Source organism: Syngnathus scovelli, chromosome 5 (assembly GCF_024217435.2).
Source record: "Syngnathus scovelli strain Florida chromosome 5, RoL_Ssco_1.2, whole genome shotgun sequence".
NCBI lineage: Eukaryota > Metazoa > Chordata > Actinopteri > Syngnathiformes > Syngnathidae > Syngnathus > Syngnathus scovelli.
Window position 1 is genome coordinate 2,342,363 of NC_090851.1, and position 22,391 is coordinate 2,364,753.

The following is a 22,391-nucleotide window of genomic DNA, read 5'->3' on the forward strand; positions in this document are numbered from 1 at the left end:
TATCTATTTATCTATTTATCAATTTATTTAACAAAAAATTGGCTTACTATATAAATTCAGTTATACAGGTAGTTTTCATTGTTATTATTTTTTTTAATGATTACTTATTTTAGTTTGTATTGTTTTTTCGTTAGTTTGTTAATATATTATGATGTAAAAAATAATATGATATTCAAATATAACACAATATAATAAACTACAATTCGCAAACGACTGTTTGATCTCCCTTTCTCCGTCTTATACATTGATGAGCTTTGATTTCTACTTGTATGACTGCTAAGTTTCTTAAAAGCACCGCAAATGCATTAAATTCCAATCCTATTTCCTTTCATTTTAACAAACAATATTGTGCGGTGCTTCTTTTTGAGCTCTTTAAATAAGGGTCATTTTTCTTTTTATTTTATTATTTTTTTCTCCCCTTAGCCTGAGGCAGAGAGCAGCATCTCTGCAGACACTCATCCATACATAAACATATGGTATATTCCCTCTGTCATTGAAATTCATGAGGAGAAGAGGGAAAGAAAAAAAAAAAAAAAAAAAAAAAAAAAAAAAAGAAACCCGGCCAATATTTCAAGAGCGGGTTCACAAGCGGCGGGCTATTTGTAAAAGCTGCTCAGATGAATACACATGAAACAAATGTTAACTCTGCTGACAGGCTATTAATAAAAAAGCCGCCGTGTTTGATTTAGAGCACAGGCCAGGGAATAAGGCCGAGGAGATAGCGGGGGGATGGAAGCGGGCGAAGGGAGCTGATGCTTTATCTTGGGCTAACTCAAGGAAAACGACATTGTACCTACAGTGAGATATTTGGTGCCTTCAACCTGGGCTGCAGCAGATATGATGAAATTCCAACGCTGTCCGAGGGTTAACATGACAAAGATGTACGGCATTTAACCATAACATCGCAATTGTTGTTTTACTAGCAAAAGTGGTAATTTTAAAACACAGATGCTGTCACTGGAAATCGACAGACACGCCGAGACACCTAAGATGCCGCTTTTCTAGACAGACACCGACTTTTTTTGCAGTGCAGCCTCGAAGTCGCAATTAAGGGTATCCTCTGGCCTCCATGGGGGCTCATGTATGCGAGTGTGTGTATCACCAAGATCTCTCGGGCAAAGGGTCCGTCATAGAAATTGGACAAATTAGGTGTCTGTCGACAGGCACTGCTTTCGTGACTCAAGTCAAGGTAAATTCATTAAGCAAGTTTGGTGAGAGTACAGACTTGGCACAAGAAATGCATCGGGGACCCAATTATTATTACTAGCCTCCAAACAGGATTTACTTTGCTCCATATATTTGATGCTATGACATAGCAGCCATATTTGTTGTGCCCTACTTGCTCCTTGGAGATGGTATCATCACACCAGAACTCATTGGAGTCATACCAAACCATTACATCATTCAAACTCAATTTTAGAAGATTTGCCAATTGTACGGTTAATTTGTTGACCACATCCAATATGGCGGACAAATTTGTAGACCACATCCAATATGGCGGACACCACTTGGCCATCCGGTTGGCAACTCCGATATAATTTCTTCACTTCACTGGTTTCTTTTATATCAGACAAATTATTTTAGGTGTATTACCTGATATGTTTCGGCGGTTTCATTAAAAAGGAAAAACAAGGTGAACTTAGTACAACTATTCCGATATAATTTGTTCTTCCTCACTTGGCGTACCGTAATTGGGCCTACTGTACTTGTCTAATTTAGCCAATCAGTGCGCTCTAGCGCCCTCTATTGACCAGTTGTCACCGACCTTCGGATTTTGTTTTTCCAAATCTGCCATCATCTTTAGTCTTTACTCAGCCACTCCTTGTTCTCGTCTTCCCGTTGAGTATTAATTATACTTGAGGACTGGAGGCCTACCAGATTCTTCACCAGACCTATTTTTTTGTAGTCCCGCCACTGAGCCTCTTGTCTCCCACAGCAGCCTGGGGCTGATCTAGGATGTTCCGCTCTGTTTTCCAAAGGGGAATTCGACACAAGACAGTCTGCCGCAGTTTCGCTGCATTGCCTGTCGAACTTTTTAGTCTTCTTTTTATCTCCTACGGCGGTCCTAACATGTCCAAATTGGGTGGACGCAACCTGAGTCTCCTCATGCCCCAGAAAGTTGCATTTTTAGCATTTGGCATTTTTTTGACAAAAGGGAAAGCAAATGATTATTGTTGGTTGAAATAAAATATTAGTAAAAAAAAATCCAAATATGGAAGTTAGATTTTCAGAGGCACACGGAAGTGAGCTCCAAGTAACATTTGGACTTTTCCTCCACTTTTCTTTTCTTGTTTGCGGAGAGAAGGTGAAGACTATGTCAAATTACAATAATTTTGACCAAAACCACTCAAAAAGCCAATTTGACCGTGTAAATCAAAGTTCACATCCGCCCCATTTCCGTTTGCAAAGTGGCTTGCCACTATTTCAAATGTGGTAAAGTGCTAACATTTTCCAGGAAGTGCTTTAAGTTCAGTCTGGTTTTTTTCTTCCCCCTCCTCAGAAATAAGTCAAAGTTAAATAATTACAATTAATACTTGTTTTTTATTTTTATAGCATTCTTCGCATGGTATGTATCAACTTCACTCGCGTGCTCAGTGTTTTGACGTAAAATTAATCAAGAGCAGTGAATGTGTGTTCACATGACAAATATTTGTTTATGCAATGGCCACTAATGAAAGAGGCCTTGTGTACTTTTAATGAGCTTCCCCTTTGTTTTTAGATCATTAGGACAGCGGAAGCTAAATTGGAATTTAAAATTGCTATGTATAAATAAACACAAGTGCAAGCATTGGGGTTTGTATAATATAAAATCTTTATAATCCTACAGAGAAAACTGGTTAACAAAAAAATTGTAATGACCGTAATAATATTTAGAGAAAAAGTCATAATCTTAACAGACGCAATCTTGTGAGAAAATAATCGAAAACTAATTGAGCATTGAAAATTGTATTTTGGGGGGAAATCGTCATTTCACAGGATTTCAAATAAATGATAGTTGAAAAAATTGCCTTTTAGTATGGCCTGCTTCCAAAATAAGTGGCAAGGTGTTTCTCAGTGAGACTGGCGTGAAAGCAAATTGGAAATACAATCTATTACGGAGGGATGATGGATTCGGTGGTGTGCAACTCATGCATCAGATTTCACTATGCACTTATTCATTATTATTTCCACACAGGACAGCTGGGCCGTAACTCTTTTACACACGAGTGGAGAAAACAAAATCATACGCACACACACAAAAATAAACATCAGCTTGGGCTTTAATGGATGGAGTGTAAATCTGCTGGGTTGTGTAGTTGTGGGTCACAATAGTACGACTATCAGTGTGTAACCTAGTTGGAACAAAACAACATATAAAAGCAAAATAATGGTGGATATTTAAAAAAAAACTTAGATGAAGACAATTAAAATTGAAATTAGAAATAAAAAGTAGTTTTCTATAGGTACTAAAAAAACATGAGTTTTGAAAATTGGATTATAGAAAGCTACAAATTTTAATATTTTTATTTTAAGTATTTTGTTACAAACCTTGATAATAGCTATGGGAATTATTTTTTTTTGGTCCCGCACACACGGTTATATATATCGGCTTGCTAGCTACCTAAAAAGATAGCTAGCTCAAGTGAACCAATCAGAGGCCAGATTTACTAAACAGTACCTCGTTACTAGGTTAAAGTGACGTTTGATTTTTCTATCCTCTGATTGGTTGAGTAGAGACTTAAGCGGGAGTTCTGGGAGTTCATGCAGAGGCTGTTGAGGAAGCAGAAGAACTTTCTTTCCGTTTCTCTGTGACGTTTTTTTCTCAAACCTGAATTCAACGGTGGTCCACTGCCTGGTGAGGTTATTGGAAAAGTTAAGAATTCAAGATTCAAGAATTTTTATCGACCATGTTTGAGCGTGCCAAACAAGGAATTGACTTCGGTACATCTCAGCCTCTGTTCAACATTTAGGTGACTAACAACACTCAGGACATGTGCGAAAATTAATTATTAAGTCTTTTACTTTCTTGTTTAGAAACAAGAAAACAAACAAGAACATTGACGAAACAATTCATTTTCTATGGGTCTGGAAAAGAGGAAAATAATGTCGGTCATAGACATACGACGCGATTGAAAGGTAGGTCGACGTGATGGATTCTTCTTTTGTTTTCTGTGACTTTTGACATAAATGTGATTATTAATTTACTCATCGTGGTCAGGAATGATGATGTCGAGTTGACTCTGCTTTTGAAAAATCTAAAGTTTAGAAACCATAGATCAAATGGTTTAGATTCTAAACATACCTTCCACACAGGCGCCACAAGAGGGCGCTAATTCCCCATTAAAATGTCAATAATTTGCATGTCATACCCAATTGGGATTAAAGTAATTTATTTTTGCTGACTCTACAAAGGAGAAAGATGTGGACATGTTTTTATTGACAGTCAAGGGTTCAGTCACAAGTTTCCTATTGCTTTCTGGACAATACCCGAGTGAGCTTTGAAGTTTATTTTTTTCCAGAGAGACTAAAAATGTTTTCACGAGTGCGACTGATCCAGCTAGGTGCTTGATTGCTGCGAAATCAGGAACTCGAACGAGGGGTGACAGGGTCACACTAACTGTATGTGTTGTGTTCTGCCTTTTCCCGTTACTTCATCCTGATTCTATCACCATGCTGTGGCTGATGTAGCAGTTATTTTCACGGGAAATGAATGCAGGAAAGTCAAAAAGAAAAAAAAAAAGCTTCCATTCCTTTTATATTCTGCTTCAAGACCGCACAGAATTTCCGAGCGTAACCAAAGGAAAGGAATCAATTAGTCTAAATCCAAAAGCTTAATAAAACCATTAAAAAGATTTGCAAGCTATTAAATGAAATTACCGGAGGTGCAGTTTTCTATATTTAGAAATGTTTTCTTGCTACACTAACCAACATATTTGTTCCTAGAAACAGCACAAAGAAACGTCACCATGATAAATACTACATTTTCTCAAACCTTGAAGCCCAAGACGGATCTAAGAAAAAAATGGTGAGTGGTAGATTTGGAAGGGCAATGTCAGCACTGACTTTATCACTGATGAGCAGCATATATATTTTTTATTTTTTTTTTAGGTAAAATGACACTTTTCTCAGAATAGTGGCTTTCCCCCCCCACTCTACACTTTGGTGTCCTTTCTCGTTGTTATGTCCCCTCCTCCATCAATGTCTTCTTGTTTATCTCCTCCAGCGTCGTGCACTGCAGACAGCCTCGATGCAACCGCGGCCGCCTTAATGACCAATCTGCCGGCGTTCTAATGAGTTCCGCATCGGACGGGTACGTACTGTATCTTCTCTCTGGATGTACATTTGTCATTAGAGTACAACACAACCCTGAAAGTCAAACAGTTACTGAAGTGGAGAACACAGGTTTTGAACATATTCATGTAAAAATGACAATAGTTGGAATATTTTGAAATTTATAAATTCGAATCAACATCACAATGTAGTTGGATACAATTTATATATAATCAAAAACAACAAATTGGTCATTTTTACATGTGTATACTACTTTTAAAATCACAGTTCTATGGTTATCATCACACATGAAGTCTTGGCGCCTTTGAAAAAAAAAAAAAAAGCTAAAGAAAAAGCCAATTCACTCAGTCATCCCTTGCAGTGAACTGGGTTGTACTTTCGAGCACTCAAGTCATCCCTTGCCTAATTGAGAAAAAGCCGAGTGAGTTGCCCCCCGCCCCCGCTCGATATTCCACCCCACCCCCCGTGTCTCCGCAATTTGCTCAATCCGTCTTCCCGCAACTTTCGAGATCGATGAGGTCTCCCAACACCACGTCTTATTGTCGGGTCTGTTAAAGGCTCCGGGATCGAGTCTCGAGACCACCGAGGTTGATCCATTTGGACTTTTGAATTATTTAGCATTCTCGTACACGCGCGTTTGGAGTCAAATGCGCAGCTGCTGGAAAATGACTTTCCCCCAATTAAATTGCTGTTTGCCGAGCAAACGTGCGAGCGAAAGGCAAAGAGGAAGTCCTGTGGCGTTGTCACTTTCTGTGCAAACTGGACAAGTCGTTCCCGTGCGATAACACTGTCAACATTAGCTCAGCCGCTGTTAAAAATCTCATCAGCTGCTCTGTATGCAATGACAGCGAATCAAATATTAAAGTGCTTTTCTATGTCAAATTCAGGCAGATGTGTGGAACATAAACATTTTGCAAGAACAAGCGTGAGCTTTAGTTAATGGATTGTTAAGAATTTGAAAAACTCAGAAAACGTGAGCCGTGATTGGTCGTTACCTGTGATGTCATTTTCAGTCGAAAGCAAGTCGCAAAATGGCCGCCCCTTGACATAGATAAAAACATATGACACAATATTAATCAGAATAGCGGACCTGCACTCCACACCGTCAAGAACATTTCGAAACTTTTAATTCAGTGATTCTCTCACCAACCACAAGAGGGAGCTTGTGTTCCACTTCACACATTTGTTTTTCGAGAACCCCAAGCGAGCTCTAAGCGAGTCTACCTAACATCCACTTGGCCACGTAATGTCCTTTTCCTCGTTTCCTCTGGCTCAGAAAGCAAAAATCTCCCCTGCTGCAGGTAAGGGGCCTCCCTCCCCGCTCTTTTCTTTCCGCATACTTTCCGTCGACAAAGTTTTCCATTAAAAAGAATTCCCTTCAGTCGCTGCAGCAGTCGTACATCAAGCCAGTGAAAATAGTCCTACTTTTTGTGTGTGTGTGTATAAAAGAAGCCTCTACGGTAAATATCCAGGCTATGAATACACACGCCATCTATTCAGCTGACCAGACTGAATGGACCTCTGGCATATCTAGTGGGTTCTTCACAATCGAGTCGAATTTCTATTACTGCACAATAGCTGACCTTTTTTATTTATTGCTCGCGTACAAATAGTTGGGCCCTCTCGTCAAGTCTGGCGAAAACACAACCAAGTACATTTTTTTTTTTTTTGTTTGATTTTTGCTGGGAAATTCCAAAGTCATTCTTGTGAAAGTTTTATTGGCAACCTATGCGAAGCGATTACGGTGAGAGCACTCGAGGCAACTGTGAAAGGTCTTGAAACAACATTGCTATACCGAGCGAGAGTTGTTGGACTTGAAACAAGATTGCTCCGGCACGTCGGGTTGATGGAGTCTCTGGCGTCACCAAGCGCCGCTTTTATCAAGCGTGTTCCTCTCGACACTCGAGTGTGCTTTCGTTGTTTGGTTTGCCGAACGAGCAGCTGCTTGCCTTAAACGAGTCTGTTGTGCTGCAGAGGTGGTTTATTTTGCAAATCTCGTCAAAGCGGGCTTTTTGGAATTAAGCATTGCAAAACTCCCGTAACAACAAATCATTCGGTTCGTTACATGTACGTCTTTAATCGTGTTTGGCATGCTGAAGAAGAAAATGAAGATGAAGAAGATGTGGAAGGAAATTCACTGCTTATCTATGTTGCTAACCAAAACAGCAGTCCGGGTCACAACGAGACTGCTGTTTTGGTTAGCAACATAGACCAACACGGGTAAGGAGCGAATCACAGGTGTTTGTAACGATTCGATTGTGTCTTTTCATCGCATAACACCGAGGAACCGACACTTTGCTCGTGCAAGGTCGTCAGCGTACAGCTCGTATATTTCCCGTCCCCTCAGAAGACGCAGCCATTCATGTCTTAACTGCTTGCAACAAAAGTGAGCACACCCCTGAGATACCTTATAGAACCTCCAGTAAGCAATAGAAGAGTAATAACAGCAAATTCCACACATCTGCTCCCCATTCACACCTGAGACCTTAGTAGCAGGTTACCATGGAGGTAAAATTGCTAATTGGGCCCAACGTGGAGATTTTCACTTTGGGGGTTCTACTCGGTTTTGTTGCCAGCGGTTTTGACATGAACGACTGCGTTGAGTTTTCAGCGCACACGGTAAATTGACAACGACGGATATTTATTTACGTTACTTTGTGGCATGATATAGCTTTGACCTCATGGATGTTTAACTAAGGTCTGCATCGCGACGGTCTTATCGAGGAAAATCTGCAGGCAGAGGCGGACGCCAGCCAGCTTAAACGGCGCGCCTGTTTTAACTTGACAACCACGCAGGTCGCAAGTGATGGATCGTCATGTCGGAATCCTCGTTTTGAAAAGTCCAGCGCGGCCATTCATCACCGCTTGTCCTTCTGCCGTGGCGGCGGCTGCACTCTTCAAGTAAACGGATACTCAAGGTGTCAATTGATCTTTGCTTGGAGTTTTATCAGAGTTTCAGAGTTCCTGCAGTTGTCAAGTAGCAAAACAAAAAAGAAGCCGGCTTGTACTTATCATTATTTTTTTTAACTTTAGCCCGTCACTCCATTAACACAAGGACGTTACGGCATCAAAACGGAAACAAGTCTTTTTGGTGCTCTCTAAACGCTCCAGACTAGTCAATAGAAAATCCTAGCCATGCTGTTTTACAATAAAAAAAGAACTCTGCAAACAGAAACATGATTTAGAGTTCCCGGCGCGTTTGAAAAACCTTCACGTTTTTTACTATGGCACTATACCTCCCTATTGATTAAATAGCATTTATTTGAGCCATAGTGTAGCACGCACTAAATCCCGGAGTAAAATTAGTCTGGGCGACGTGTCGGCGCTGATATAAAATCAATTCTGGACCTCGGGGAAGAATGTCTAGAAAGGTAATGGTACTATTTTTTTGGTTTGTTTCTTTTTCCTCACCCACTCTGATAATAAATACGCGAGACACATTGTCTTCATTAAAGCCGCTTTGCTTTTGAAGCATGATCTTGTTTACTATTTTAAACAGTGCTGTAGAGTGTGTGGACATAAGTGCATATTTACAACATTAAACATGACTTTGTGAATAATTAATAGTTTGAAATGGGATTCTAACGGCTCCCGCTGTTTCCTGGACTAAATCAGAGTTGGGGGAGAAAAAAAAATGGCCACCGAGGATTGGTGTTTTTTTTTTTTTAAGTTGTTTGATTTGATGATGAGGGGGATGGACGTTGGTGGGGGTCTAAATTTTTGGGGTGTCTACTTTATCGAGCTCACCCTTTTTCTTCTCGTAAGCAATTTGCGCAAGCAGAAGATGATAAAGTGCAGGGCGCGACGTCAAAGGCGCGTTCTTCAATCAGGCGAAAATGACTCGTCGGTTGCGTCATTCCCGAGTCATTTTCACCACCGGCTGTCCATTTACGATCGCTATTAGGCCCACACGAGCCCAAATTTATTTCATCTTCGGCGTTACGAGTGCTTTTAGGCATTGAGGATAAGAGATGGCAGATGCCCATCATCAGAGGATTATATAGTTAGAAAAAATATTAAATCAATGTTCAGGGCGATTTAGTTCCGCGGACAAATTGCCCACAATCATCATTTCAACAAATTTATGAAAAAATTGTGGTAATCCTTTTTTCCAAAAGCAAAACTACTCACCTTTGACAAGCACGGTATTTTTTTTTTTATACAATGCTATAAACATGGCAAGGGGCTAAGTACTCAGCCCTGAGGGACTCCACATTGCAAAGCTTGTATTTTATTTCTGTTGCTTTGCTGGGAAAATGACTTTTATCCATTCAGAAGTTCCACCATCATGGCCGAGCTGTAACCCCTCCTCCATGATCTTTTTTTTTTTCTCCTCCCTCTTAGGTGAGCCCCACTTCATATCTTTATCTGTTATGACCACAGGCGCCGGGATCCCTGAAGCGCCTCAGATCATGAATTTGTCTCACTCGAACGGTAATTGCATGCCGGATTGTGCGGCTTGTTTTCTGAAGAGCCAGCCATTCTTAACGAAAGCTAAGCCGCTGCCTCGGAGCATTCACTCCAATCGCTCCTTATTTAAAATGGTTTCACGTTTACTTTTACATCCGGATCTCGATTAGCTTGTACAGCGCACATCCTCTTAGTCGCTTTTATTGATCAAATTCAACAACTGAATGACCAATTCCTTAATGAGGCTGGTGACGCATTCAGGGACTCCTTGTGATTCGATGTCTCAAGCCCCCCCACCCAGCTTGAAAGAAAGCTTAACCTCTCAACACAGTCGTCATGACGATAGCATCTGGATTCCCGCACCGAAACACGGTTTAGCGTTGCCCGCGGATGCCACGTCAGAAGAATGAAACAAGAATTCCGATGGAATGGATCGTGTTAAAGCTCTTTGTGATCCCTTAAATGTTATCATGGATGGTCTGGATTAGCATTAATGTGCTTGTGCTGCTCCAGTGGTGATAAAAAGATGTTTTGATGCCAGAGGTTTGCGCTGAAATGAGAGAAACAAGTCTCTAATAATTAATATTTTTATTTTGTAACAAGTATAGAAGGGTGAAAATTTCAATCGGAAGGTCTCAGTGTAGATGTTTGATGACTTGCTGTAAAGCACCCCAACTTGAAGATTTCCTCAAGTTGCTATCATCGTCTGTAACATCTATTAAGGTAATTTCGCTACGCTTTTTCCGTGGGAAATCGAAATTAGTCTTACATTCATTATTTATTTTTTTATTCCCCCTTGAGGGATTTACTTGTACAAGCATCTCCTTGTCCATTTGCTATTCTTTTCCCGGGTTGTTTGGAGTGAAAAAATAATTATCATTAGCTCTCCATCCTTATCTACTACTCATTTTCCCTCTGCCATTAGCCTTGTCGCTGGGATTTAGCTGATAATGATTTGGTGCGGCGGTGTAAAGCTTAATGGCTTCGCTTTATCTTCAAAGGCTTCGGGTCGGCATGTCGTCGTTGCTTAGCAGACAATTATGAGGCCCCGAGCTCTTACTGGAGATGCTTTTTTTCTGTGTACAGCTCAAGCTTGATTAAAGTGCGGCTAGCGCAAGTTGCTAACGTAGCTAGCTTACGGTATAGCTTTGACTTTGTTGAATGATGTGAAACAGCGCAAACAGATGGACTCAAATGGAGTCGCAGGAGAGACCAATCAAATTTTTTACACAAAACGTCGCTAAGTGGCTAGTTGCTAGCGTAAAGCTTCGTTTAATTTCTCTCTCGATGTGCTCTGCTAATTGTAGGGTGAAAGGGGCTAAGTACTCAACCCTGAGGGACTCCAAATTGCAGAGGCCACCCATTTCTGGCCATTGGCTGCCAATTATCTGAATGCTGTGTTACGATACTTTGTACCCGGCAGCCATTTTGTATTTTTTGTGTTGCCATGCTTCATGTAAATCACCTCAAAACCACACTGTGCCTCCTCCAGTATCGTTCACCTTGTACTTTGACCCCTCCACACCACTCTCCCCTCGCCTCTATCGGTAGAATCGATGGCATCGATTCCGCCGGGGTTAATGGATTTTGCCGCCAAGGTGAGCTGGATGCACTTTAATCACGGGAGATCTTAAATATTTTATCAGCATGAGCCAAAAGGTTTCCAAGATGGGAGTCGGCGATGACAGGGGAAGGAGGTGCCTTGGTAGTGCATCTCGCACGGCATGCTAACAATGGGCCGACGTTTCCGCTTCAGTGGCTCGCTCGGGAGATGAGAGAGGAGAAAATAAGAGTGGAAAGAAGAAATATAGAAACTGTTGGTCTGGATTATTTTTAGGTTTCGAGGATAATGCTCGGGGGTGGAAAACATTCGCTGACACAAAGAGGAGCAAATGGGACAAGTACTATCGTTTGTTAGCTAAATACATGACAGGCAGAAACACTGCTCGAATGGGTCGTAGGTCAGCAGGTTGCTCGGTTGGTCATTGACATGGTCGGCCGGTTAAGGTGTCTTCGTTAGCTTGACCTGTAAAAACCCTTTTACAATAGTCCGAGCTATAAGCGCTTTAATTCTAGAGCTGTTTTTCAGGTGCTAACGAACAGGCTAAGTCGCAATTTTTTGGTGGCTTTTAAGAAGGTAAAAACCTTTGGAGTTGCTTTGCTTTGTCGCAGTGCCTTTGTTCCACTGCGCTGTACACTCAAGGCACAGAAGCGAGAGAGCAACTACTAACGGTGAGCCTATGTTGTCTGCCAAACTTAGAAGTCACTTTAAAGCACCACAACAGTTCGACTTGTTTTTGCCAGTGGTGAATATTTTAACATCAATAGCCAATCATACTTCTGCTCATCTTTACCTGCAGGAAGGTCAGTCTTGCATTCTAAAACCGAGAACAAAATGCTGATAGGCAGTCTTGGTTTGTTGGTTAATTAGTTAATTAACTGGTCAGTTACTTGGTCGGTCTGTTCGTAAGTCACTTAGTTGCTTAGTGGTGTTGCTTTGCCAGCTCTTTTGTTAGTCAGCTTAATCTTGGTCAGTCGTTCAGCTGGTCTTTCACTTTCAGTTGATCTGTTAGTTAGCTGGTTGGTCAAATAGTTAGAGGGTTTATTAGTCAACCAGTTAGGATGTTTGTCGATCGGTCAGTACGGTGCTGGGTTGGTTAATACAGTGAGTCAGTTATTGAGTTATATTGGTTAGTTGGTTTAATTATAGATCGGTTAATTATCAGTTGGTTATTTTTGTTTGGTCTGTCGGTTAGTTGTAGTTTGTTGTCGTTTAGATTTTTGGCTGGATAGTTTGTTAATTAGATTGCGTGTGAGTTAGTCTGTTAGTTGGTTGGGTCAGTGAATTAGGTGGTTAGTCATTTAGTTGCAGTTTGTTGTTGGTTGATAAATCGGTTGGTTAGTTGTAAGTTTAATCAGTCATATATATTGTGTACACGTTTTTCCATAATATTGTACGCTGGAGCCATTCTCGTGAGAGTACAGCAACAAGCAGGGAGCCTACATGTTGTTTACCAAACAACAAGTGACTTTAAAGCTGTTTTTTTTTTTTTTTAAAGGCGGGAAGATGCTTGCCATCTCTGCTACTTGTGAATATTTCAACACCGTCGCCACCTCTCCGACAGGAAACCGCACCTGCCCTCAGTTCATCTTCTCGCCTTCCCTTCCTGCAGGAAATGAAAGTCGGGCACGCCGGGAAGTTTTTCCATACAGAACCCAGAAGGAGCCACTTGCCAGTCTTAAATCGTCGTCGCGAGTCATTACAAAGGTCTGGCCGTGATTGCCAAATTGGATTAACATAAGAGGACATTTGCATGAGCTCTTGTACGCTGCTTTTAAATCTCACGCCGACTCTGATTGTATTCGGCTCTCTTTTGTTCACGGCTATAATGAGGAAACACAATGATTCTTTCAAGAATTGACTGCCGCATGATTAGTCCCCCACCTACCCGCAACCACCGCGAGTAATAAAATAGGGGCAACAAAAATGTATCCTTGACATAGTGTCAGCCTATAACTTTGCTTTGACGATGCAGATTGTATTCTAAACTCGTTTTTCAGCCGCCGCCGACGCTGTAAGGTCTGAATAGACATGTTGGTTGTTTATTCGTTCGCGTTTGCAAGGCCCGCAGCATCTCGTTTCATATCCGCTGTGCATATTCGGTATTATTCATTCGTGACATCGTCCGGGAATCGGTTTGTTAGCTTGTCAGTAAGTCGTTAATTTGGTAGTTTTATCATTGGCCAGACAATCTGGTGTTGGGTTAGCCAGTTAGCTTGTTGGCTGCTCTATCGTCAGGTTAATTAATTGGTCGGTCAGTCTACTGGTTGGTTGTTGGTTATTTAGTCTGTTTACTATTTAGAGCGCTTCCTAATAATTTTAAGTGAATGGTTATTTGATTAGTTAGTTTCACTTTGTTCCATCGCATGCTGTTAGTAGGAAAGAAAAAGCCACAAAGTGACTGATCACCGAACTAGCTTCTAACATGTGACTCTGTATTGTTGTTTTTATCATCGCAAAGTAGTAGTTGGCGGCAAGCGAAGGCCTCCTGCTGGCCCGCAGCATCAGCAGATAACGACAAAAAAAAAACCCAGCAGCTTCGGATGGAATCGGCCGGCATTTCGACCTTAAGCGTTTCCTCCCTGCGAGAGGTCTGACCTTTTCCCATAAATCTCAGCGCCGCGTTGATCCCCGAGAACCGTGCGCGTTCACGTTCGGCTTGTCTTATCTAAAGGTCCGCCTGACTCATCTGGCCGGAGCGCTTGTCGGCGTGTTTGTCGAGCGCTAATGCAGTCGGACTGAATGGGTCTATGTGGAGTTACTGTACCCCCACGTAAATGGGAAGTGGAATGTCAGTCAGAGGAGCTCAGGTCTCTGCCAAGGCCAAATTCAGTTCATTGACAAGAAAAAAAATTATCTTTCAAATAGAAAAATAGCAAAATACCCAAATTATTACGACACTTGATAGCAATACACACATAGTCCGCGATGAATCAAACTGAAAGAACTTGTAGCGTTAGCGCAACCATGTAGCATTTTGTGTAGCTTCTAATGGTTCTCAATTGCTTTGTGGAGGAGTTTAACGTGGGAATCCTTTTTCCACAATAGGCCATGTTTATTTTCTCCGTCGCCATGTTCTTGCACTCGTCTCCATCTGCAGCGGGGTTGTCTATCGATTTTTTTTGCCCCAGTCCTCCTCTTTTGTCGTCAGCCTTTGATAAGACAACAAATGTGGCCTTGAAAAGAATCGGAATTAGAATGTTAATGGACGGACGTTTCCATTAAGAGGAAGATGGCCGCGTTCATCCTGTCGTGTTTGCTCCGACGGAGGCATGATGAGAAGCGAGGACGAAGCCTCGTCGTACCGAGTGCCATTTATCTTCATTCGGGGAATTCAGCCGAGACCTGGACCACAGAACCCTTATTTAAACTATGTGCCGCTACGATTGTGATAGGTAGCTTGGGCACGTACTGTTGCGTGAGGATTAATGGAGAACTAGGAAAAAAAAACAGCCATTTTTTTTTGTCAGTGTGGGAGATTGTGTAAAGAGCCCATTGTTTTCTTACAGGAGTGACCTATATTGTAAGATATGACATTTCATCACGGCGTGAGGCGGCGGTTCATTAAATCGAACACACTCGCGCACGGAGACACACAGAAACAAACGTGATTGAAAACGGGCATCGATTTGGCGGGCTCTGTCGCGTGGCGACCTTGGCGGGCGCATGATAACAAACGCAAAGACATTGTTGCGTGAGCATAGGCGGAATGTTGAAGAATACATTTTATGACTGTATAGCTAGCTAACTACCTAACGTCGTAGCATAGCTAACTAGCTACTTGGCTAGTTTGGCAGATTGACTCGCAAACTGGATGACAGACTAAACCAAAAGTTGACATTTAATCCGTGAGAATACAACTGATTAGGCCCTTGGCTAACTATCTAAGTGATTGGATGCTTGGACTGGGATTACAAAAAAGAAAAATACTGGAGAGTTATGGGGGAGTGGGATTTAGAGTGAGGCAGACGGATGACAGAAATCAGAGGGAACATGTCTGCATTCAGTGAGGAGAGAGGCGGAACGGAGTGTGTGTGTGTGTGTGTGTGTGTGTGTTTTTGGCACTGCGTTGTCGTCTAGGTGCGCTCAGGCAGCCTGAGATTAATGGATAGAGCAACGTATCGCACATAACATCAATTCTGTCCTGCTTTTTCTTTCATTCCCAGTCTCGCTCCCTCATCACTCTCCAACTCCCCCCCTCCCCTCTTTTCACCGGTCTCTGGCTGGTCCCTCTCCTCCAAAAAGCATCTCGGATGCTGCTCGAGCGCGGTCGCAGATCGCTATCGCCGTGACGGCAGCTTCCCCGTCAAACTGCGTCGTCAGTAGGAGGTGTGAGGGGTGGGGGGGGAACTGGAGTGGACGGCGGTGTTCCGCAGAGGCGGCTGGAGAAGAGGTGGAGGATCAGAAGGGGGAGCTGGGCAGATGGACGGCGTTCGGGAGGCGGGATACTGCGCGGTTGACCTGAAGGAACTGAGCGGCTGCCCCGGAGACGAGCTCCCTCATGTGACCGGTGAGCCAACCTCCTGCATTGTGGTTGCTTTACCTCGTCTTTCCATCATCCAGCTCCTCCACCTGTGCCTTCCACCTGTGTCCTCCACCATCATCGCACCGTTAAGCATCTCTGCCGATTGATCCCTTTCCAATGTGTTTGCGCCGGCAGCAGATTGTTTTCGAAACCCCTTTAACACATGCCAGAAAGTGCGTGCGTGTGTTTGCATGTGTGTGTGCGTGGGTGTATCGAAGAGAAAGAAGATACAAGTGGATGTCCCGGAGAGTAAACAAAAAGTTAACAAGAAATGTACTTAACGAGTCAGTGGCATATCGTAAAAGAAGAACAATGAATATTTCCAGTAAAAAGTTTCCTGGAATTTTCCTGGTTGTGGATTGCCGTTAATTGCAATTTACATGAAAGTTATTTAATGTAGACCCCCCCCACCTTGAAATTTAGGTTGACAAAATACCGTATTAGAGGAAGCTCCTCAACTGACATCAACAAAGTTCCGTAGGTAATCGTATCGAGCCTTTCCTCATATTTATGTTTGGCGATACGGAAACGAGCCAAGCAAGTCCGAGGTCGTAAATGATGGAAGTCACGTTTGTGGCCTCGAGCAAATGTCTGTTCATTCCGATAAGCATGTTAAGGTCCATCTGAAGTAAAAGGGGGGAGGGGGGGGGGGGTCATCATAGCTAAACATTATTGAGCCTTTTTAAAACCGTTTATGCAGAATTGAGCCAAACGAGTCGTTGTTGTGTTGAACAAGCTGCTTCATGTCGGTGGCATGTAAGTACGGTTGGAATTTCGGGTTTCGCTATGCGGTCGGAGTCAAAAATCCAAAAAGTGCTATGAGTCTTAAGTGTGGGAAAAGAGCAGGCCTTGTCATTTTGGCTGGCCTGCTATTTGCTCGAGTGGGCGCGTAGAGGGAACCGTGGTCGGTCGAGTGCTGCTTGAACTGCTCAAGTGATGAATTCTGACATCAGCCCTTCCTGTTTTTCCATCTTTCCGGAGAAATATTTTGTTTTTGCATAGAATAGTTATTACTGCGATATAACCGGTTAACAAGATTTTCACCTTAACCCACACGTGCACGATTAAATCAATTCAAAAATACAATTTTGCATTTACGCATTCCAGCCCCACGTTGGAGTCCACATATGTAAAAGCGCACCTTCACTCTGTCACCTTTACGGATGACATGTGACAGGTTCGGGAGTGGAGCGGTCACCCCGCTGTGCCTGCGCTGAGCCTTCGTTTTTGTTTACCCAAGCAGAGCAAAGGGAAGCACGTAATTAGCATGTTGCGCACGAGAGACAGCCTTGACAGGCCCCCATTATGGGTGGCAAGGTGACATGGTTTACCTCCTTCTCCTCCTCTACGGGGACAGCACAGGAAAGCGGGTGGAAGCTTATGGCAATTTTACACACCGCCCATCACGATGTTATGCTAATTTCCTGAAAGCTATTTATAGCAGGATTAGTTTTGGCACTTTTTTGTTTTTAGTTGGCAACAATAAATGGTGGTATTGCGTTGTACGGCTTAAATTGCTACGGTAGATAGCAATTGTATTTAGACAATGCTTTTATGTATTTCATAAATCAGCATAAAATGATTAGCTAACTATTACAAAGTTACAACGACTTAAATTTGTTAATGTTTTTTCTGTTTGTGTATATATTCAAAGCACATTATACGGAACTACTCCAGTATTAGATACTTAAAACTGCTAGCTAGCAATGATGTTGTCCGTAACCGCTAGCTCGCTCGTTAGCCAAATATATAATTTTGTGCATCACCGCCACCTACCGAGAGTCCCAAGCTAACAAACCGACAGCTTGCGGGCTCGTGTGCTTTGGGCACGTGGTGAAATAATCCACAGTTTTGTGGGATTTGTACTCGCGAGCGGATTAATCGAAATGGGAGACATCTCTCCCGTGGCGATGTTTGTGGTCTGGTGAAAAGTCGAACGAATGCCAGCAACATCAAACTTCCGCGGAGAGCCATCCGTGCACGCGCCTACACACACACACACACACGCATAAACGTGAATTATTAATATCATCTCCAAATCCAAAGCAAATAGCATTGGGAATATAAACAGGGCTTGTTCAGAGGCTAGGGCTCTTCCATGTAATATGTATTCATGAAGATGCTAAAGCCACGATGAGGGCTTTATCAAAGCTTTTTGGAAATTGCTTGTTGTTCCTATTGAGCCTACGGTACACGGAAGTAGTTTGATTTTTTTTATTTTTTTTTTGCCGAGTCAGGTATATTCAGCTTTCACACCCGCAGAATAGAATACTTCATACTCCAAGTGAGATTACAATGAATGGAAAGGAGGTTAAATGATCACCTGCTATGTGCCTCGCTAGTGGACCAAGACATCCACCCACTCCTTCCCGTATTCTAATGAATCGCCCTCACCCATGTGCAAACTCTGCCGATGGTGCCACCTGCAGACAGGGCTTGATAGATGTTGCTGTTCTCCCTCCAGCCCCCCCCGCACGATGAAAAGTGCACCGCAGCGGGCGATGCACACCTCATTTGCTTTTGGGGGGCCCCCGCGGGAGCCGCATCTGCATGTCGCCCTCTGCCTCGCCGGCCTCATTAGCATATTCATAATGGCGGCGGATATCGATTGTGAGCGCCGCACCTGTGCCACTTGTCTCCCCGCACATCCGACACCGCGTTTAGCTTTGTGATTGTTGCTGATCCGTAACGGATTTAATTATCGTAATTAGGCATCGCGCGATCGGCTTGGTCTGGTTGATTCTTAGCATGGAGTGTTATTGTGCAAAGGGGGAAAATGGAGAATCGGATAAGGCTGCTGGAACATCAAGTACAAATTTAGCCAATTAACCCATTCACTGCCATTGACGACTATAGATGTTATAGATTCGTTTGAACAGAACTGACGGTGAATGAGGTTCAAATAAAACAATCGGAGAAATCCTTAAAAATGATGTAGACTGAAATAACACGATAATTGAAAAAAAAAACGATAACTCTCCGAAAAGTTTATCATATTATAGTAACGCTATAGTACAGAAAAGTTGCCCAGGCCGGACTACCATAAATCTCCCACTTCCTAAATTCCTCCCAAATTGTCCTGTTCAAAACAAGACTCTCCAAAATCACCAGTTACTCCCCCTAAAATTGACCATTTTAAATAAAACTATGTAAATTCCTCAAAGTTCCCATTAAAATAAGACTGACTGATTGCCTGAACCAAACTGCGTTTTCGCAAAGGACTTCCTTTCATTTCTGCAATATTTTAAGCCGACCCAAACGTGTCATTACAGATAGCGTAGCAGTTGTGTATCGGGCCTCCCAAAAACGCCACAAATGATTGATGTCACCATTCATTGTAGATTATGCAAACACGTTGCAATCTGGGTGAGTGTCAGCGCGAGGCTTTCTAGTTATCCATTGTCCTTGGGGGCTCCCGTTGCGGTGATAGCTGCGGGACCGCACGACTCATCCGTCACCGCCGCTCTAACTCATTCATCACGTTCACAGTCGGGCACACAAACCGACAGAGGAAACATCTGGATGGAAAATGGCAAAAATCCTCTTACGGGACGTGCTCGGACACGATCGGCCTAGCCGTGGCTCATCGGTTTCGCTAATGGACCGCGGAGATTCTGATTTTTACCGAAGTAGTTTTTTTTTTTAGAGTAACGTCTCCACATGTTTTTTTATTTTATCAAAAGGTGATAGAGCCACTTTGCAATATTTACGTGAACACAGGCACTGAGTGACACAGACAGGCCAATTATCTCGCCATAGAAACTTTTTTTTTTTTTTCCTTTCGGTCGACTCTCGGCTTTTTAGTTGCTCGGGATGCGGCGTGCGCCGCCGTTGTCACGTTGGCGCCGGCGCTGATGAAACTTTGATAAGCTTCCATGACACGTTGAGCTGCGGCAGCAGAGAGCCCTTCAAGCTCGGAGGGCTAAGATGCTGCCAGATGTCAGGCCCACGAGAGGGATTGTCACTTGAAACTGAATTTTTTTTGTTTTTTAGAACTCTCGCCTACGTATTTTTTTCTCTCTGCTGAGTGGCTATTAAAAAAAAATATATATTTTTTTACTTCTTTAACTTTATCTTCTTCCTTTCTCAGGTGTTTCTTGCTCTCCCAAGATGCCTCAGGTGGAGTTTAGTCTCGGTAAGCACTTTTTTTTTTTTTAAATCAAGGTTGCTTCAATGGATTCAAAGAAAACTAATTCTAAACTGTGTTGACGTCGTTTTTCACATATTCATATAATTGTTGAAATTGAGCAAATCTTCAGGTCATTTTTACAGCCACAGTCGCTACAATCCAATCTTTTTAGGTATTAAATCTTTTGACTTTTTCATTGGTCTATTCCTAATAGATATGATTTTAACCTTGTGAAGCTGATGGATTCATTTCGTATTTTACTGTAAGGTCAATAAATCTCAAAAGTCTCCTCTGGCATACAAAGAGAAAAAAATACTCAAATACAGTCCGGGTTAGCATTGTTCATATGTGGTTAAAATCTGAAAAAAAAATCGTTAATGCACTGATTGAATTTCTAAATTGGTCACGTTGAATCTGCCCTTTTTCTGTTTTCTTGACTTTGATCATTTAAGCGCCAAGGCTTTTGGAGCTGGTGCCCACAAACACAAACAAGGCAAAGAGAACACTGTTGACATAACGATGAGAGGCCGTCTTGGAACTTTTTGTGCTTGGAGATGCTCCCATTCATTTTTTATTCCACCGGAGATGTCGAGAGATAGACATTCCGTAACAAAAATCTGAGATGAAGAATGTTGTTTGTTGACTTCATACTATCAGGATTCTACGGCGTATATTCCGCACAGATTTTTATTTATTTTTATTGAACAGACGTCTGGTCAAGTGTTTTTTTGAATCACTTTTGAGTCGAGTCGGTGGAGTAATGTTGTGAGATGCAATTTGCTCCCTTCGCAACAACAGCAGCGCTAAACAATTATATCGCTATCAATAGATGCATTGATTGGCCTCAAGGTTGGTTAACTCCTCACTCTAACTCTTGGAGAAATAATTTGCCAAATTCCTCACCCGTTTATTTGCGCAGACCGCGTTGTGATTAAATTACATTTATTCAGCCGATTACGCAAGATCATTTTCTTGCACGGCATTTGGATGTACAGTACACAACGTGCCAGTGTGTCGCCCCGCCCTAAAAAGCAGCCTGTAATCCACTTTCACATCAAAGCTTAGTCCCCCGTCATCATATATAATATATGTCTCGTTTTTTTCGCTCCTTTCAGGCCTTGGCATTTCCTGTGGTAGCATTCACAGCATAGGATTTCGTCCGAAAATCATCGGGGGGTAACATAAGATGGGCAATTATAGGAGCGGTTTAACATCTTTTTGAACAGTCCAAACATCTTTGATCATCTTAGGTTAGGTGGATTAAATAGCACTTTAACACAGTGTTAAATGAATCTTGCGATTAGCAATAGATTAGCAATTAGCATCCCGATAGACACAACAAAACCCTGATTGGTTACGATCAGCAAGTGACAAGCTGATGGGATGTCAAAGGTCACATCAGCCAGTCAGTGTATATTTGTGTATTTTTTTTTCCCCCCTCATTAATTTTTTTTTATTTACTGAGGAAAAAATACTAAAAATATTTAAGACGATTTTTTTTTTTATAAATAAATTATGGATTTATAATATATTTATTGAGGAAAGCACAAAAAATATTTAAGACAAAAAAGTAGTCCCGTACTTCAACTTCTTCCTGGTTAAGATTTCACAATACTTCTTAATTCATTCGTCATTGCACCATTTTGGTCATGATGGCATCAGCCGGTTGTCCTTCAGTTCACCAGCAGCGCCATTTCATTTCTTCTACCTTGAAATGAAAGGCCGACAGGGACGAGGGACAACCTAATACACTTATTATTTCACTGCCTGGGCGCTGCCGTTGGTCGTCAGCCTCTGATGCAATTCCATTTTATGACTATTCTCTCGACTGTGTTTTGTACAAACAAATATTGGGCCCACACTGAAAAGTAAACTATATTGCTCTGTAAACTATATTGGCCTAATATCTTCTACCCTCCAAAGAACAAGCATTTTTTTTTTTTTTTAAATCGAAATACTGTAACTTTATATTAACCCAACTATGTGTCTCTGCCCATGTGTAGCGTGCAACGACCTGGTGACTTCAGGTCAGGACGGGACGCCCAACGCGGTGGTCCATGTTTCTGTGGTGGACCCTCATAAGGATCGCCTGGTCTCCCACGCCTGCACCGAGGTAGTTGAGGTAAGGAAGCTCATTGTTGTCGCTGGTAGTTTCTAGTTTTTGAAGAACAAGATGAACTGGGTTATTTTTTTATTATTATTTTTTGTTATTATTTTTTCTCCCTCAATATTGTGATTGCAATTTAATATGCGAGTACATTTGAGAACAACCACAACCGATAAATGCGATTACAACAATATCCCGATTTGTTATCGCTAAATGTTTTGGCCTTAGAGGCCTCAACGCAGCCGTTCCGACTTTAAAATTGCGTTCCACCACATCGCATTGTCCACTTGAATTCAACCCTGCTTCTTTTTATCCCCGGTGAGCTCGACAGCCTGTCTACACTGGGTAGCAGCTGCCCCACTCGAGAAACACACACCCGCTTTTACAC

General features: G+C 42.2%; 1 protein-coding gene and 1 long non-coding RNA gene across 5 annotated transcripts in view; both read left to right on the forward strand.

Moving 5' to 3' along the window:
• Positions 1 to 3,706: 3,706 nt before the first annotated feature.
• On the forward strand, positions 3,707 to 19,900 carry LOC137840329 (uncharacterized). 3 transcript variants are annotated; one of them, XR_011086902.1, is made up of 5 exons: positions 3,707 to 3,950; positions 4,015 to 4,116; positions 4,924 to 5,005; positions 5,204 to 5,290; positions 19,858 to 19,900. It is a non-coding gene; the product is annotated as an uncharacterized lncRNA (long non-coding RNA). The 3 variants fall into 3 exon arrangements; XR_011086904.1 differs by having other exon boundaries at positions 3,707 to 3,921; XR_011086903.1 differs by lacking the exon at positions 19,858 to 19,900 and adding an exon at positions 15,409 to 15,656.
• A 1,999-nt stretch (positions 19,901 to 21,899) lies between these two features.
• The window catches only part of inpp4b (inositol polyphosphate-4-phosphatase type II B), a 58,199-nt gene continuing 57,707 nt past the window's right edge, over positions 21,900 to 22,391 (forward strand). For both annotated transcript variants that reach the window (XM_049720317.2, XM_049720316.2), the window contains exon 1: positions 21,900 to 22,018. The gene's annotated coding sequence lies outside the window, so the exon portion shown is untranslated. The remainder of the gene's footprint in view (positions 22,019 to 22,391) is intronic.